The sequence below is a fragment of the Coptis chinensis genome, chromosome 5, assembly GCF_015680905.1.
Source record: "Coptis chinensis isolate HL-2020 chromosome 5, ASM1568090v1, whole genome shotgun sequence".
Taxonomy (NCBI): Eukaryota; Viridiplantae; Streptophyta; class Magnoliopsida; order Ranunculales; family Ranunculaceae; genus Coptis; species Coptis chinensis.
Genome location: NC_141460.1, coordinates 89,233,036 through 89,249,936, shown reverse-complemented (window position 1 = coordinate 89,249,936; position 16,901 = coordinate 89,233,036). Strand labels below are relative to the sequence as shown.

The window sequence follows — 16,901 nt, the reverse complement described above, 5'->3', positions numbered from 1 at the left end:
TAACGTGAAACTTCTAAACTACTATCATCACAAAAGGAGAAACAATACCAATATTCCTAAGTGCATAGTATAAATACATATTATTTTTTTTTTTTTTTTACTAGAAAGAAAGTGCATATTATATATATATCCTAATAGGTGCCTTAAATTATGCATGTTTCATGCCACCCCTAAACAAAAATATGTTTTGCCCTCAAAGTATAGAAATAAGAAGAATAAGAAATACCATGGAAATGCGTAAAAATTTTAGAACACCTGCAAAACAAATTTAGAACATACTAATATAGGTAAAGAAAAACATACACAACTCTGTATGAGTTCCACCCGTTATGGGAAAAACAAAAAATTAAATTGTTTGGGACATAAGCAGACACTAACAAAAAGTAAAACTGACCTCATATCCATAATTTAAGCGTTGTCCTCCTTTTCTATAAAGAAATGAGGTTCATTTGCATCATACCAAGCCATGATAATTTGCTAGGCCTCACGCCCTTTATCATCAACCCGTGCTAACATGTTAAGCGTTACTCGGTCTGATGGGTAAGTGGCAACCCAATGAGGTTATAGCCTCCACCCCGGCCAAGTCATAGCACGAAAAGAACGTACAATGCAATTTGTGGGTCACATAATGTCAACCCCAACCCAATCCATATAACAGAATGCGAAATAATGAAAGAAACATACTATGATGCGGCAAACCAAGACAAGCATAAGAAGGTACTTATGATTCATACTATGAGCTTGTGCTAAATTGAACACTAAGGTCTGGGGAATGTCATATAGCATACGTCCCTCAACTAATGCAAGAAAAACGTCACCAGCGGCGTTATCCGCAGAGGAAAATCGCCATTCCCCTAAGAAATTCAGCATGATAAAGAACATGATAGTGCCTACGTTAAGGGACAGACTACCAAGGGATACATTATCTTGTCCTTGGTCCTTTACACGAAAAATCCCCGCCCCATAAGTCTTTTGGAAATACTCATAGTTATAGAGGTATATATTATCAAACATATAGCCCCATGAGTTTCGGGAAGCAGGCATAGCCATCCCAACCGCAAAGGCTACCAAAAACTTGTTTAAATCCATTGTGTTACCATTAATGTCGACAGAGAACACTTGTTCCCCATCTGGTCAATAAAAGAACTTACAATGATTATAGAAATAAGAAGTAAGTGCAAGAGAATAAGAGTCATCAGCACTTACCAGTAGAATCTGCCATCTTGACTGCACAATCCTGTCGCGAAACCAATACCCATAAGTGTCACTCATGAGCAATTCTTTAAAGGACTGCCCCGGTTTAATTTGAGGAGATTTTATAGCAACCAAAGACACTACTAAACTCCTGGAAGTGAGTGCGGAAAACCCCAAAAAATATAACTAGAGGTGTGTTGAGGTCAGGGAACGGGCGCGCTCATAATTGCCTATGGAAGGGCGCGTGCGTGCTCAACTCTGACACTGCGATCCAGGACCTTGGACACGGGAGCGCTCTGTTATAAGGCAAGAGAGAGGGCATGCGCGCTCCGAGTACTGTTTGTTAGTATGAATTGAGAGGTGAAATTGAGAGGTGTGGTGTGAAGTATATGGTGTGCCATGTATTTATAGAGCATTAGTTTCTCAAACAAAGGTCCTCAAGGTTCCCTAATTGATAAGGAAAGAGATAGAATAAGAAAAGGCTTATAAAAACCAAAATAGAAACAACTGAGAGCACATGCTCAGTAGCAATTCTAGATGGTTTTAACAACCTATCAAAATAGCAATCTCAATTCCTTTATTCTTTTAGGTTACACCAAACAACAATAGCTAATTCTAGCTACGCCACATTAGCAACATGCTCACATAAACCATATTTAAAAAACCTTGCAATATTAATTTCCAAAAACAAGTGGATATGGTAAAATACAATGCTAAACAAATAACGCCACCCCCAAACAAGTCAGGAAGGTGGGATTCATGAAAAATAGATAGCATGCTCGGACAAAAATTAAACTAACTTGAAATTTAAATAACAACCAAATACATAATCCAATATTAACTACTTAACTAAATAACTAGGAATCAAATTCTACTAAAAATAGGGAAATTTCCTAAACATAATACAACTAAAAGAACTAGCCACGAGATGAGGAAGGGATAAGAATAGGAAGTTGAGTCATCAAGAATGAAAAGACCAAACACCCCACCACCAAACAAATTTTTGAAAACAATGTTTAGAAAATTTGTTTTAAAACATAAGTCTTTTAAAGTCAGATTCCCGAGACTTATTAGATTACTGTTTATAGGGTTTTAATATTTTTTTGTTTTTTATGAATAAAGTTTAATATAAAAGAAAATAATAAAAAAATAAATCACTCCATAGAGAAACATGGCTTAAAAACCGAGAAAACATGCAATAGTGGAAAGCGTGAATTACGTTAAACGTGGACTTAGGATCTGGTACTTACAGCCACACACTCCAAAGGGAAGGCCCGGTTACCATAATGGTGCACTTATCAATATATGGAAATAAAAGAAAGTACATCAAACATCAAAGGTCAGTCCTCATAGACAGGGTCCTGTAAAAGGACATCCTCCACATATGGGGACATTAACTCGTGAAAATGTTTTAAACGTTGGTCATTAACTTGAAAGGTACTGTTGTCCTTAGGATTGGCCAAGGTGATTGCCCTATAAGGGGTGACTTCAGTAACCAGAAAGGGACCAGACCAACGGGTTTTTAATTTTCCTGGGAAAATATGCAAACAGGAGTTGTAAAGAAAAACCTTTTGACCAACCACAAACTCTTTACGCAAAATCTGTTTATCATGAACACGTTTCATCTTAGCTTTATAATCCTTCGCGAGATCATAAGAATCACTACGGATTTCTTCAAACTCATTTAATTACAATTTGCGCTTGAAACCTGCCTCATCAATATTGAAGTTCAGGCTTTTTATAGCCCACTGACACTCACTCCTTTTGTGTTTAGATAGTATATGAGATGGTATGTAGATTATGTAGATAGATGATGTAGATGGATCATGGTCGTTGAACAAAATAGAAGCATATCAAAACCTAATTATCCCTCAATAAGTAAAGGATTAGTAGGGTATCGTTCCACTTTTAAGTTATGTTATGTGAAGGACAGGACTGGAAAGGGGGTTTGAGGGATTAAAAACTATGATTGTAGAGATTTTAAATTCTAATGCTAAACTAATTAAACTATCTAAACTATTGAGAATTTATAAGAGAGGGAATTTAAGAGATTAGAATCCACCAATACTTTTGACCTATGACTTTCTGCTCCATGGTTGTTCTTACAAGTAGACTACAATTAGGCAATCAAGCGAGTGTCGATGCCCTCTTGGATGAAACATCATTAACAATTAACTCTACTTAAGATTGTTCCTAAGTTTATGTTATTAATATCTTCTTTCCTTTTATGTAAAGCTCGGGCAGCCATTCAATGTATTACCGAGAGCAACATCAAGGAGTACTTCCTAATAGGGTGGCCATTCAATGAATCACCACTTAAGGCAAACACAAAGAATACTTCCCCTAGGCAGCCACTCCCTGAGCTACCCCTTCTAAGGCAACACAAAGAATACTTCCTTAACTCTAAAGAACTATACTACTAGAAGAAAAGTAAAGAACACTAGCATGATATTAATATTGCAAAACATAAAACCTATTCTATACTTCCATCCCCTGGTGTGGGCAATGGAACTAATAACTAAAAAACATAAAGAACTAACCTGATTGAAGAACACCATGAACCAGAAGAATCATTAAACCTTAAGCATCGGCTTCATCTCCTCCCTTGAAGAAGAAGATTAGTCTTCCATATAGAAGGAAGAACACGAAGAACGAGAAGAAAAATAGTCGAAGAACATAAGACTAGAAAGACTAATTTATTAAGACTCGACTAGTTAAAACTGAATATTTTATTATTAATCTCTCTCTGCCTCAAGTTCTAGAGACCATAGTATAAGTGAATTGGCAAATTACATGAGGCATTTAGGTCTTCTATTTATAGGGGTTACAATGAGTTCTAGAAGCATTCCAAACCGTCATTTGTTTCCTAATACAAATCAACTTCTTTCAGAGTCCTACTTCGTCTCTAAAACTAAGAAGGAAGTAGCTACAGTGTCGTTTCATGCGTCGGACACATGATCCTTGCATCTCGGATGCGAGCATTGCGTCTGGACACACGATCCTTGCGGCCCCGGGCGTGGAAGTCTATTTACCCTCTTTTGCTCTATCCTTTTATCCTCTTTTGCGGGCTTTGGTCCAAGCAGCGAATCTTTTGGCCTTGGGCTTCCAAATAGGCTTTAAAATAGGTCCAAGTCGCATCTTTAATAGCTTCAATTCCTTGGCCTTCTCCGTGATTGTCCATGGGCTTCTCATGTGATCTTTAATGCTCCGAATTGCTCCGTTTTACCGCTTTTTCTCTAATATTCCACAAAACTCTCTTTTTCACCTGTAGAATAATAAAACATAACTTACAAACACTATTAGTCCACTAAGATGGCTAAACAAGAGGCATAATCGAAGGTTAAATTGCACTTTTTGAGCACTTAGCACCCACATAGCACGGTGCTCCAATTCAACGGGCAAGTGACAAGGTTTTCTAAACACAAGTCTAAAGGGAGACATTCCTATATGTGTTTTAAAAACTGTCCAATGCGCCCATAAGGCATCTGTTAGACGCTTAGACCAATCTTTCTGATCAGGATTGACTGTTGTTTCTAATATTTTTTTAATTTCCCTATTAAAGACTTCTACTTGGCCAATAGTTTGTGGATGATAAGGAGTAGCCACCTTATGGGTAACTCCGTACTTCTTAACTAAAGAAGCAACAACTTTATTGCAAAAATGCGTTCTGTCATCACTGATGATGGCTTTAGGGATGCCAAAACGACAAAAAATGTATTCCTTAACAAAAAACCGATACTGTCTTATGGTCATTGCTACGGTAAGCCATAGCCTCTATCCATTTGGAAACGTAGTCTACGGCAACAAGAATATAAATAAAACCGTAGGAAACAGGAAAAGGACCCATGAAATCAATGCCCCATACATCAAAAATTTCTACTACCATAATGGGATTCAAAGACATCATATTATGTTTAGTGATACGCCCAAGTTGTTGGCAACGAACACACATCTTGCAGTGAACTTGGGCATCTTTAAAAAGGGTAGGCCAATAAAAACAACATTGAAGAACTTTAACTGCCGTTTTCATACAACTAAAATGGCCACCACACTATTTGTCATGGTAGAAAGATAAAACTTCATTATATTACCACTGGAGAATACAACGACGAATAATCTGATCCGCACAATATTTAAAAAGGTAGGGCTCATCCCAGTAGTATAGCTTAACTCTAGCCAAAAAATGTTTACGTTTATTTTTTGACCAAACATCAGGAATAATATCAGAAGCTAAATAATTGACAATGTCGACATACCAAAGTGCAGAAAAAATAGAATAAAGATACTCATCAGGAAAAGAATCAGGTATGGACTCAAAATCACTATCACTGTCATTAGTTAGTTTAGATAAGTGATAGGCAACTACATTTTCAACCCCTCGTTTATCCTTAATTTCTAGGGTAAACTCTTGCAGGAGAAGAATCTATTGGATCAACCTCTGTTTAGCATCCTTATTGACGAGAAGGTACCTAAGAGTTGCATGGTTAGTATAGACTAAGGTTTTTGAACCAACCAAATAAGGACGAAACTTATCTAAAGCATAAACCACAGCTAAAAATTCATTTTCAATAGTAGTGTAATTTCTTTTAGCATCATTTAAAGTCTTACTAGCATAATAAATAACAATGGACTTATCATCTAGTTTCTGGCCTAACACGACACCAACAACATAATCGCTAGCGTCACACATAAGCTCGAAAGGTTTAGACCAATCGGGATGCTGTATAATCGATGCAGATGTTAAAGCGGTTTTTAAAGTTTCAAAAGCCTGTTTGCAATTATAATTGTAAGAAATTGGTCCCAAGGCCCAATTTTGGGGAAAATGAAGTCTAGAGGACACGATTTTTTGTGAGTAACTCACAAGGACAAATTTTGGAGAAAAGTAACTCACGAACCCACTATTTCAAAATTAGTAACCCTCAAGGACAAAATAAGTTGGCCCCGCCTTTTTACATGTTTTAAAATGCCAATTATACCCTTCTGTGAAAATAACCCTCAAGGACAATTGGCCCGAATTTAAAATAAATATTTTTCGATTTTTACCCTTTCTGTCATTTTACTATGAACAATGAGTGTTCATACCTTCTGCTGGTGTATGAACAATAATTGTTCATATCCAAATAGGTGAATGTACCTTATAAAATATATTGATGTATGTTCACATTGAATGTTCATACCCAAAGGACTATGAACATTGAATGTTCATACCAAAAGGACTATGAACATTCAATGTTCATACGCAATCAATGTTCATACCCAAAGACTATGAACATTGAATGTTCATATCCAAAGGACCAAGAACTATGAACATCAAATGTTCATACCCAAAGGACTATGAACATTGAATGTTCACACCCAACTAATGTTCATACCTAAGGACTATGAACATCGAATGTTCATACCCAATCAATGTTCATACCCAAGGACTATAAACATTGAATGTTCATGTATGTTCATACCCAAGAACTATGAACATCGAATGTTCATACCCAAGGACTATAAACATTGAATGTTCACGTATGTTCATACCCAAGGACTATGAACATCGAATGTTCATACCCAAGGACTATGAACATTCAATGTTCATACTAAATACACCGGGTCATTTCGTCTAGGCCAGGATGTTGATGTAAAGTCCTGAATTATTATTAAGGGTATTTTCGTAAATTTCCTATTAAATCTAGGGTCGTTTATGTAAGTTGGTCGTCGGGTTTATATTTCAACCGTACGTAACTTACTAAAACTTAACTCCGACTCATAAGTCACGTTAGGTAGCGACCATATCTTAAAATTTGACCAAAAGCGGCGGTTAGCGGTTTTTAGCGTCTTGAAAACATCCACGAGTTAACAGCTTACACGCATGATTGGGTCATCATTATAGCATGCGGTGAGATAGAATATAGAAGATTAAATTTAGCGGGATGAGCGAAAAAAAATAATTCTGGTAGCGACGTCAAATTCGTTAGTGGTTAGGAGTCTAAGTAGGACGTTTAATCTAAGTAGGATATATTGGGCTTGGGCCAAATATATCGCGGCCCAAAATAGAAAAACCCGAAATCGCGAAAACACAAAAATCGCACTTCATCTTCCCCAATTTTCGCCCTTTCTAAAACCTAGGAGAGAGAAAACAAAGTTCTCTCAATTCCCCATCGATTTTACTTCAATTCTTCACACTCCCAACCTAGAAACAATAAACTAAAGTAATCTACTGGAAATTCAAGCGTAACCAAGCGAAACCGAAGTGGAATCGCGGCGGCAGTTGGGGTAGTTCCTCTTCAATCGATTCAAACCAAGAATTAGAGCATCCAATCCTTAGAAACTATAAACCCAAGTGTAATGGCCCGAAAATTGAGTGGAATTTCACCGTAGTTCCGCGAAAGGTAAGTTAAATTCGTTTCAAATTAATGTTTAGATTCAAATTCAATAGCTTGAGGTTGTATTTGATGAGAGATATTGAATGGGGGTTGTATAATTCGACAGTAGCTATTTGGAGAGGAATGGCTTAACGAAATCAGCCGAAAATTATTGGATTGCGTCGTATCGCCGCTGCCGCCGCTGCCGGGTGAGTTTAATTTGCTTCAATCGATAGTTTAAACTCATTGCAATGGAATTGATGTGTTACTGAAAATATTGAACGGTGGTGTGGTGTTTCGGCAGTAGCTCGGTTTGGAGAAGGAGAGCTGCGATTTGGTGGAGCAGCAAGCTAGGAGTGATTTTGTGGCTGACTTGGTAAGAATTTGATTATTCAATCCAATTTCGAGCAATTCATGTTGATTTATAACTGTTTAAGACTTGAATGACTAATGAGTGAGGGATAAAGAACACCCCGATATTATTGTTAGAGTTAATATGAATCGAAGGGCGTGGGATTGGTTGTAGTTGAAATTTGAGACTGGAAAGTAGGATGGAATAGGATTGGCGTCGATATGAGGGGCTTGCAATGGCGAAATAGCCCGTAGAGATCGTCGAGTAACAAAGTGCGAAATGGCACAGTAGCTCTGATAACGGTGATAGTTAGATAAAAATAAATACCGAAACCAAATTAAGTAGTGTCGAGATTCTTCTCGACTTACGTTATATAAAATTCTCGTTAGATTCGATAATTTCTAATGATCGACGATATATATATATGATGTGTAGGAGTAAATCTGAGGGGATTGATTAAGCGAGCTTGATTACATTTAGTGGGCTTGAGGAGAACGGAGCTTGCTAAGGTAGGAACCTACATACCAATATATAGTCCGCTTATTTTCATGCATGATTTGAGTTGTTTAAAATGTTAAGAAATAGTTTGCATTATCAACCATGCATGTATATATGATATTCATGTTTTGCATTGTAGTTTTCCTCGATATGAATTAAGTATATGGATAGCTTTCGCGTGAAATGGTTTTGTAAAATCGGGGGGTAGCGAGGGATTGTTTTACGGTTAAAAGTGAAAAACTGGTTTTGGGGAAAGGTTCGCGTCTCTTGTCTCGATGGGGAGGCGAGAGAGATGGATTTTGTAATGCGGGTAAGGATTACCCGGTTGTTTGTAACTAGGTGCGAAGTTCGGATTGGTCGGGATGGTGAAGTGTTATTTACGATGATTAGCCGTTTGGGAATCATCGGTTGTTATTTACTATGACCGGCCCGTTTGGGAGTCATAGGTTGTTCGCTTTCGATTTGGAAATCCAGGAACTCACACCTATATAATCAACAATTTTAAAAGAAAAACTAGATATGTAACTAGAGTATTTGAAAATAATCGGTAATACAGTATATATATATAGATATTACTATGTTTATCACGAGGAGATTTAGAAAAGGAACCGTGAATTCTATAAAAAGGAACTGTTGTCGCATTTCAGGAGGCGGCGGTTAAGCTCTAGGATTCAAGCGTGGTGTACACCTTCGAGGTGGTGGGCCACCTTTAAAGGGATCATCATCTTTGGATGTAGTCCGGAATTCCTTTTCTACTTTTCTAGATAACCATTGCTTATGCGTGTCTTTATTTGTATGGTGATTAGCTTGTGTGGGGTTACATGTTACCTCGATGAGGTTTAGGCGAGAGTGAGAGTTTAGTCCACTCTGGATGTGTCGAGGATCTGAAAGTCTGCGGTCGTCGAACGGTTGACCACCGTAAGTTAGGTGACGGCCCGTATGGGGGTCGTGGTCCGCGGGCCCACGAGCCCTAAAAGCTTTGGGGATTTTGTGGTAATGCGAACCACAACAACGGCATTTCAGCTCCTGCCGGTAAAATCGGGAAAACAACGATTGCATGGTTCACCTTTGGAAATCTTGAACCGAGATTACTGTTTGGGGGCTGAGTACCGGTCGTACCCTCACCATTCTAATAGGATGCCACAATAGTTGTATGATGATTGTGAAAACTCTATTTTATATATCGATGAAGCATGTCAAGAGGATTTCTGCTAGTTAGTGATGTATATATACCTAGTCACAATATTTGAATACTATTATAGAAACCCTGCATGTTTTAAATGTTTTCTATAAGTAAACTATTTATTGGCTATGTGCGTTTCTACTGGGCATAGTTGTTTGCTCATCCTACTTAACATTTCAGACGAGCCAGTTGCGGAGGAGGGTTTCCCTAACCCTAGTGATGGCCGGGTATGGTGATTTGGGAGGATTTCCCCATGCTTGACGAGAGGCAGAGTCAAGTTTATATTTTGGACTGTATAGAGATGACCTAGGTTATTCTTTTGCTGTATATAATGAGCCTAGCTCTTTTCTTTGGATGTATAGAGATAGTTCCTTCTTTTGTTGTATATATAGAGAGCTAGGTCATTTTGATGTAATAATCGTGTATTTGGTGGCGGTTCTCCTTTTTTTTGTAGTTATATCGCCATATCCCTGTAGTAGTTAGAGTTAAGTGTAGTATATATGGTTGTTGGATGTATGTATGGTTGTTGGAAGGAATTATAAGATGTCGGGGTTTTATGCCGAGTTATAGCGGGTTTTAGGGTTTCTTAACGTCGATCAAACAAAGGAAACTCTGCTTAGAAATTCCGGTAGAATCGGGATAGGTAATGCGCCTCGAGATTCATTCCGTCCTCGGGATGTGTGTTGGGTCTCGGGCGTGTAAAACGATGGTATCGAGGCGTCCACTATTAGATCCGTCTGGGAGCTGTAGTGGGGGACTCGGTCGCGACGCGTTTCTAAAGTTTCATCGGAACCCGATAAACTCTAGATACACTACCCCTAGTTAATACGTTAAGCGTTAATATTAGTTTAGCAATGTCGAGAGTGTGGACACGTGTCGGAGGAATTTGACGAATCGGACACCATTAGGTCGGAGTGAATTTTCATTTCGAGGTGCGGTAGTGACTGCGACTTCGCTAAACCTTACGAAGCGACTGCGCTCATCTCTTGAAATTCTACTCACGCTCATTCTATGCATATGAATTCAATAGGGCGCGGCCTATGCTCTTGCATAATTTTGAGAAATTCTCTCTAATGTATCATACACTGAGTTGGCTCTTTGTGTATGTGCAGAATAGTCACCATGGATCCGGAAAGTACTAGTGGTGATGATGCTACGGATCGTGGTGGTCGGGAGGACCCGAATGGATAGGCTCCTCTCTATGATGAATCAAATGGCTCAAGCACAAAATGAGATGAGAGTGAGATCGAAAGTTTGAGGGGCTAGTCGAACGAGCCCCAACCTCTTCGACATCCATTTGTTATTCCCACGGTGTAGCACGAGGTAGCATCCCGACCACGGTGAGAGTTGAGGAGTTCGGGCCACCACCGGTGCAAAGTCAATCGGGGTTTACGCTTGCAAATTTCATCGACGATTCGTCCACTGAATTTGTGGGGTCTTACGAGGTTAAAGTAGAAGGTTGGGTTGCTAGATATGTCGAGTATGCTAGACTCTATGATGTGTCTTGATGTGGAGCGGGTCACTTTGGCTGCCTTCATGCTTAGAGGTGAAGCCAAACGGTGGATCGAGTGTTAAGGATGTGGAGACGCGTTTCCTATGAGTTGGGCTAAGTTTGAGGAACTCTTCCTTTTGAGGTATGTCACCGAAGAGAGATATAAAGCGAATGGAATTCCTCAAGTTAGAACAAGGAAACATGACCGATGGGGCGATTATGAAGAGAAATTCACTGTTCTTTCCACGATATGGGAAGGAGTGGATTTCCGCGGAAAAAAGCTAAAGGCGAGGAAGTTCATTGTGGGCTGAAACCGTATATGCAGAGAGGGATGTCGGTCCTTGGTCGATACTTATCTTTGAAAGGCTGAGAAGAGCTCAAGGCATTGAAAGAGTTGATGATCGGTTATTGCTTCTGAGAGGCAAGAGGTTGGAAGGGGTAAAGGCAAGACCGGCGATTCGGGGTAGGCGGGATACGGGAAAGAAAGCAGTCTACCAAGGCTAGTGGTTGAGGGTCATACAGATGTATAGGCGGTCTTTTCAGCGAGCACCACAGTGGAGGGCACCGGTGTACGTGGGTTTGAATGTGGTTAGGCCCGGCCACTGAGAGTCTACCGATTCTTGAGACCGATGAGTGGATCACGAGAGAGGCCACCGAAGGGTACTGCTCCTTCTCGGACGAGCACGGTGCAGAATTTGAGGCCTCGTGGTCGAGAGAGCTAGATTGCAATCTGTAATACCCAAGTGAGTACGGTCGGGGAGAGTGTGGTTTGCTATGGTTGCGGCGGTGAAAATTTGGGCATATCAAAGCGGTTTTGTCCCAAGTCCGATTCGAGGGGTGGAGCGAGACCCAGGGCAAAGTGTATTATCTAGTGCGGAGGAAGAGGTTATGGATCTGCTCAGTCCAAGAGGAAACCCACGGTATATAATGCTATGGGGCAGATATCAGCTACCGATCAAGTGGTTGAAGGTATGATATGTTTGTTTACTCATAAGGTGCATGTCTTGTTTGATCACGGGTGCTACTCATTCCTTCATTTCTAAAAATATGGTGGAAATTCTTGGGTTGGAAGTAGTTAATACTGGGAGGAAGCTTATTTTATCTACTCCTCTAGGAAAGAAAACTATGTTCTTTGAAGTTTGTCACCATTGTGTGATAAAGATAGGTGATAGGGAGATGATAGTCGATCTAGCGGTGATGGACCTAAAAGATTTCGATATCATCGTAGGGATGGATTTGTTAGGGAAGTATCATGCCCATGTAGATTGTTTTGCCAAGGCGGTGGCGCTTAGAGTGCAGGGACGGCTGAGGTTGTGTTTGAGGGATTAGAAATATGGTATCTCGAGTGGTGAAGGCCAAGTCCGACTTCAAGTATGATAGATCTGGATTGTTAGCTGGTCTTAGTCTCGAGGGCGAAGTTGAATCTTCGAGCTTGTTCTGTAGTTAGTGAGTTTGGCGGTGTTCCCGGATGCATTGCGGGATTGCCTCCTGGCGTGAGATAGATTTTGTAATAGATCTAATGCGGGAGCGTCGCCTATATCGATGATTCCTTATCGAATGGCTCCTCTCGAAATGAGAGAGCTCAAGTCCCAATTAGATGAATTGAAAAGATTGGGGTTTATAAGGAAAGTCGATCACCTTGGGGAGCACGGTGTTATTTGTGAAGAAGAAGGATGGGTCATTTCGGCTATGTGTGGATTATGGAATTTGAATAATGTGACTATCAAGAACAAATATCCGTTGCCTAGGATTAATGACCTTCGATCGAGTTAAGGGGTGCCAAGTATTTTCGAAGATAGATCTCGAACGGGCTACCATCGGATGAGAATTCGGGAAGAAGATATCTGAAGAAAGCGACTTTCCGCACGGCTAGGGCATTTTGAGTTTTGGTGTTACCATTTGGATTGACCAATGCTCGGCTGCATTTATGGATCTCATGCACCGAAAGTGATGTGGAAATACCTAGATCAATTTGTTATCGTATTCATAGATGACATCTTGATTTATTCAAGACTAGGCGGAACACAAGGAACACTTGAGGATTGTCTTCCAAACATTAGTTGATCATCGACTTTATGCCAAGTTCAGCAAGTGTGAGTTACGGTTGAATGAAATGAGGTTCTTAGGGCATGTTGTATCGGAGGATGGAATCAAAGTTGACCCGTTCAAAGATAGAAGCTGATGAATAATTGGCGAGACCGGCGTCGTCGGCGGAAATCGGGGATTTCTTGGGATTGGCGGGGGTATTACCGTCGTTTTGTAGAAGGATTCTCTAGCATAGCGTCGTCCTTAACTAGATTGACACTGAAGGATGTGAAGTTTGAATGGACGGAGGCATGTGAGAAAGCTTTCAAAAGCTAAAGACACGATTGATAACTTGCACCGGTTTTGACTATTCGGATCGGAGAAAGAGTTATGTGATTTATACTGATGCCTCTAACACTGGGTTAGGATGTGTCTTAATGCAAGAAGGCCAAGTGATAGCGTATGCGTCTAGACAATTGAATGCCCATGAGAAGAATTATCCTACTCATGACTTGGAGTTAGCGGCGATCATTCATGCTCTAAAGATATGGAGGCATTATGTGTATGGTGAGAAGTTTGAGATATTCTCGGATCACAAGAGTCTCAAGTACTTGTTCTCGCAGAAAGATTTGAATATGAGGCAGAGGAGATGGGTTGAGTACATGGAGGACTATACATTCACATTGCAATACCATCGGGTAAAAGCAAATGTAGTTGCCGATGCATTGAGTAGGAAGCGAGAACATGTGCGTGCTTTCGGATGATGATGAAGGAGTGGCAATTCTTTGGAGTCCGCTGCCTGCTTCTTATGGTTTGAGATCACGCGGGGAAATGGAAGTGGAGATCCTCGGAAGTCTTTGTTATTTATTTAGGATAGATGATGTGACGGCAGAAAACACCTTGGTTCGGGGAGATTGTGGATGCTCGAGGAATACATCGAGGGATGGACCTAGGTACCGAGGATATGTGGATAATGCTGAGGATGTTGATTGGGAAAAATCCGGAGATGGAAGCATCAGATTCAGAGGAAGAATTTGGGTGCCTTTTGATCACTCTTTGCGGAATAGTATCTTGAAGGAGGCACATAGATCGAAGTATACCATTCATCCTGGTGGTACCAAAATGTCTGAGAGATCTGCGTCGTCAGTTTTGGTGGCCGGGCATGAAGCGACACATTGCGGAATATGTGAAGAAATGTGCCACATGCCAACAGGTGAAAGCTGAACACCATAGACCACCTGGTCTTCTTAAACCTCTGGAGATTCCGGAATGGAAGTGGGAGAATATAACTATGGATTTTGTATCCGGGTTACCGAGGACCAGTGAGGGAATGGATTCTATATGGGTCATTGTTGATAGACTAACCAAGTCTGCCCATTTTATACCTGTTAAGACTACTTACTCTGCTGAAAAGCTAAGTAGGATCTACATGTCAGATGTACTGAGGTTGCATGGGGCACCACTCTCTATAATTTCAGATAGAGGTACTCAATTTACCGGTTCATTTTGGAGAAGTCTTCAAAGGAATTGGGGACCAAACTGAAATTGATCTGACATTTCATCCATTGAACCGATGGGCAATCGGAAAGAGTCATCAAATCATAGAGGATATGCTTGGGCTTGCGTGCTTGATTTTGGGGGGTAGTTGGAAGACTCATTTGGCATTGGCTGAGTTTGCTTACAACAACAGTTACCAATCTAGTATTGGTATGGCTCCGTTGAAGCGTTGTATGGCGGACCTTGAGAACACCCTCTGTTGGTGAAACAGGAGATAGTATTATGTTGGGGCAGAGATGGTTAGTGACACCACCGAAGATCGAGTGATCTGGAATCGGTTGCAGCGTGAGTCGTCGAGAAAAGCTATGCGGATAGGCGTGAAGCGTCCCTTGGAATTTTATGAAGGTGGCGAGGGTATTCTTGAAAGTATCTCGAAGAAGGGTATTCAGAGGTTAGGGATGAAAGGAAACTTGCACCTAGATATGTGGGACCATTCCCGATTATTGAGGAAGATCTCGAGCTAGCTTATAAGCTCGAGCTACGAGAGAAAGGCTATCCGCGTGTCCATAGCGTGTTCCATATCTCGATGCTACGCAAGTATGAGCGGATCCACTACATATTGTTGATTTGGAATCGTTGGAGTTGAAGAAGACATTACCTATCCGGAAGGGCGGTTCAGATCCTAGATCAGAGAGAGAAGAGATCGAGGTCCAAGGTCATTCCGTTGGTAAAGGTCTTGTGGGAGAAATCACAATGTAGAGGAAGCAACACAGGGGAGAAAAGAAGATGATGAACAATATCGAATTGTTCGAGCAATAAGGTATGATTTAATTTCGAGGGGCGAAATTTTCTTTTAAGGAGGGTAGGATGTAAAGTCTGAATTATTATTAAGGGTATTTTCGTAAATTTCCTATTAAATCTAGGGTCGTTTATGTAAGTTGGTCGTCGGGTTTATATTTCAACCGTACGTAACTTACTAAAACTTAACTCCGACTCATAAGTCACGTTAGGTAAGCGACCATAGGCGAAAATTTGACCAAAAACGGCGGTTAGCGGTTTTCTGCGTGCGAAGCTGTCACGAGTTAACAGCTTACACGCATGATTGGGTCATCATTATAGCATGCGGTGAGATAGAATATAGAAGATTAAATTTAGCGGGATGAGCCGGAAAAATAATTAAGTGCTGACGTCAAATTAGTTAGTGGTTAGGAGTCTAAGTAGGACGTTTAATCTAAGTAGGATATATTGGGCTTGGGCCAAATATATATGCCCAAAATAGAAAAACCGAAATCGTGAAAACAAAAATCGCGACTTCATCTTCCCAATTTTAAGCCCTTTCTAAAACCTAGGAGAGAGAAAACAAAGTTCTCTCAATTCCCCATCGATTTTACTTCAATTCTTCACACTCCCAACCTAGAAACAATAAACTAAAGTAATCTACTGGAAATTCAAGCGTAACCAAGCGAAACCGAAGTGGAATCGCGGCGGCAGTTGGGGTAGTTCCTCTTCAATCGATTCAAACCAAGAATTAGAGCATCCAATCCTTAGAAACTATAAACCCAAGTGTGCAGCTTCGAAAATTGAGTGGAATTTCACCGTAGTTCCGCGAAAGGTAAGTTAAATTCGTTTCAAATTAATGTTTAGATTCAAATTCAATAGCTTGAGGTTGTATTTGATGAGAGATATTGAATGGGGGTTGTATAATTAATTGATAGCTATTTTGAGAGGAAATGGCTTAACTTAAATCACCGAAAATTATCATTCATCATTATCGCTACCGTAGCGAGGGTGAGTTTAATTTGCTTCAATCGATAGTTTAAACTCATTGCAATGGAATTGATGTGTTACTGAAAATATTGAACGGTGGTGTGGTGTTTCGTGTGCTTCGGTTTGGAGAAGGAGAGCTGCGATTTGGTGGAGCAGCAAGCTAGGAGTGATTTTGTGGCTGACTTGGTAAGAATTTGATTATTCAATCCAATTTGAGCAATTCATGTTGATTTATAACTGTTTAAGACTTGAATGACTAATGAGTGAGGGATAAAGAACACCCCGATATTATTGTTAGAGTTAATATGAATCGGGGGGATTGGATTGGTTGTAGTTGAAATTTGAGACTGGAAAGTAGGATGGAATAGGATTGGCGTCGATATGAGGGCCTGCAATGGCCGAAATAGCCGTAGAGAGATCTGTCGAGTAACAGTGATTTAAATGGCACAGTAGCTCTGATGCGGTAGTTAGATAAAAATAAATACCCGAAACCAAATTCGTAGTGTCGAGATTCTTCTCGACTTACGTTATATAAGAATT

At 40.2% G+C, this 16,901-nt stretch overlaps 1 long non-coding RNA gene and 1 pseudogene across 1 annotated transcript; both read left to right on the top strand.

Moving 5' to 3' along the window:
• Positions 1–7,185: 7,185 nt before the first annotated feature.
• LOC147499866 (uncharacterized) lies at positions 7,186–8,096 on the top strand. Its single transcript, XR_015194553.1, has 3 exons — positions 7,186–7,574; positions 7,675–7,756; positions 7,852–8,096. It is a non-coding gene; the product is annotated as an uncharacterized LOC147499866 (long non-coding RNA).
• A 6,794-nt stretch (positions 8,097–14,890) lies between these two features.
• LOC147499865 (uncharacterized) overlaps positions 14,891–16,901 on the top strand; it is a 42,435-nt pseudogene continuing 40,424 nt past the window's right edge.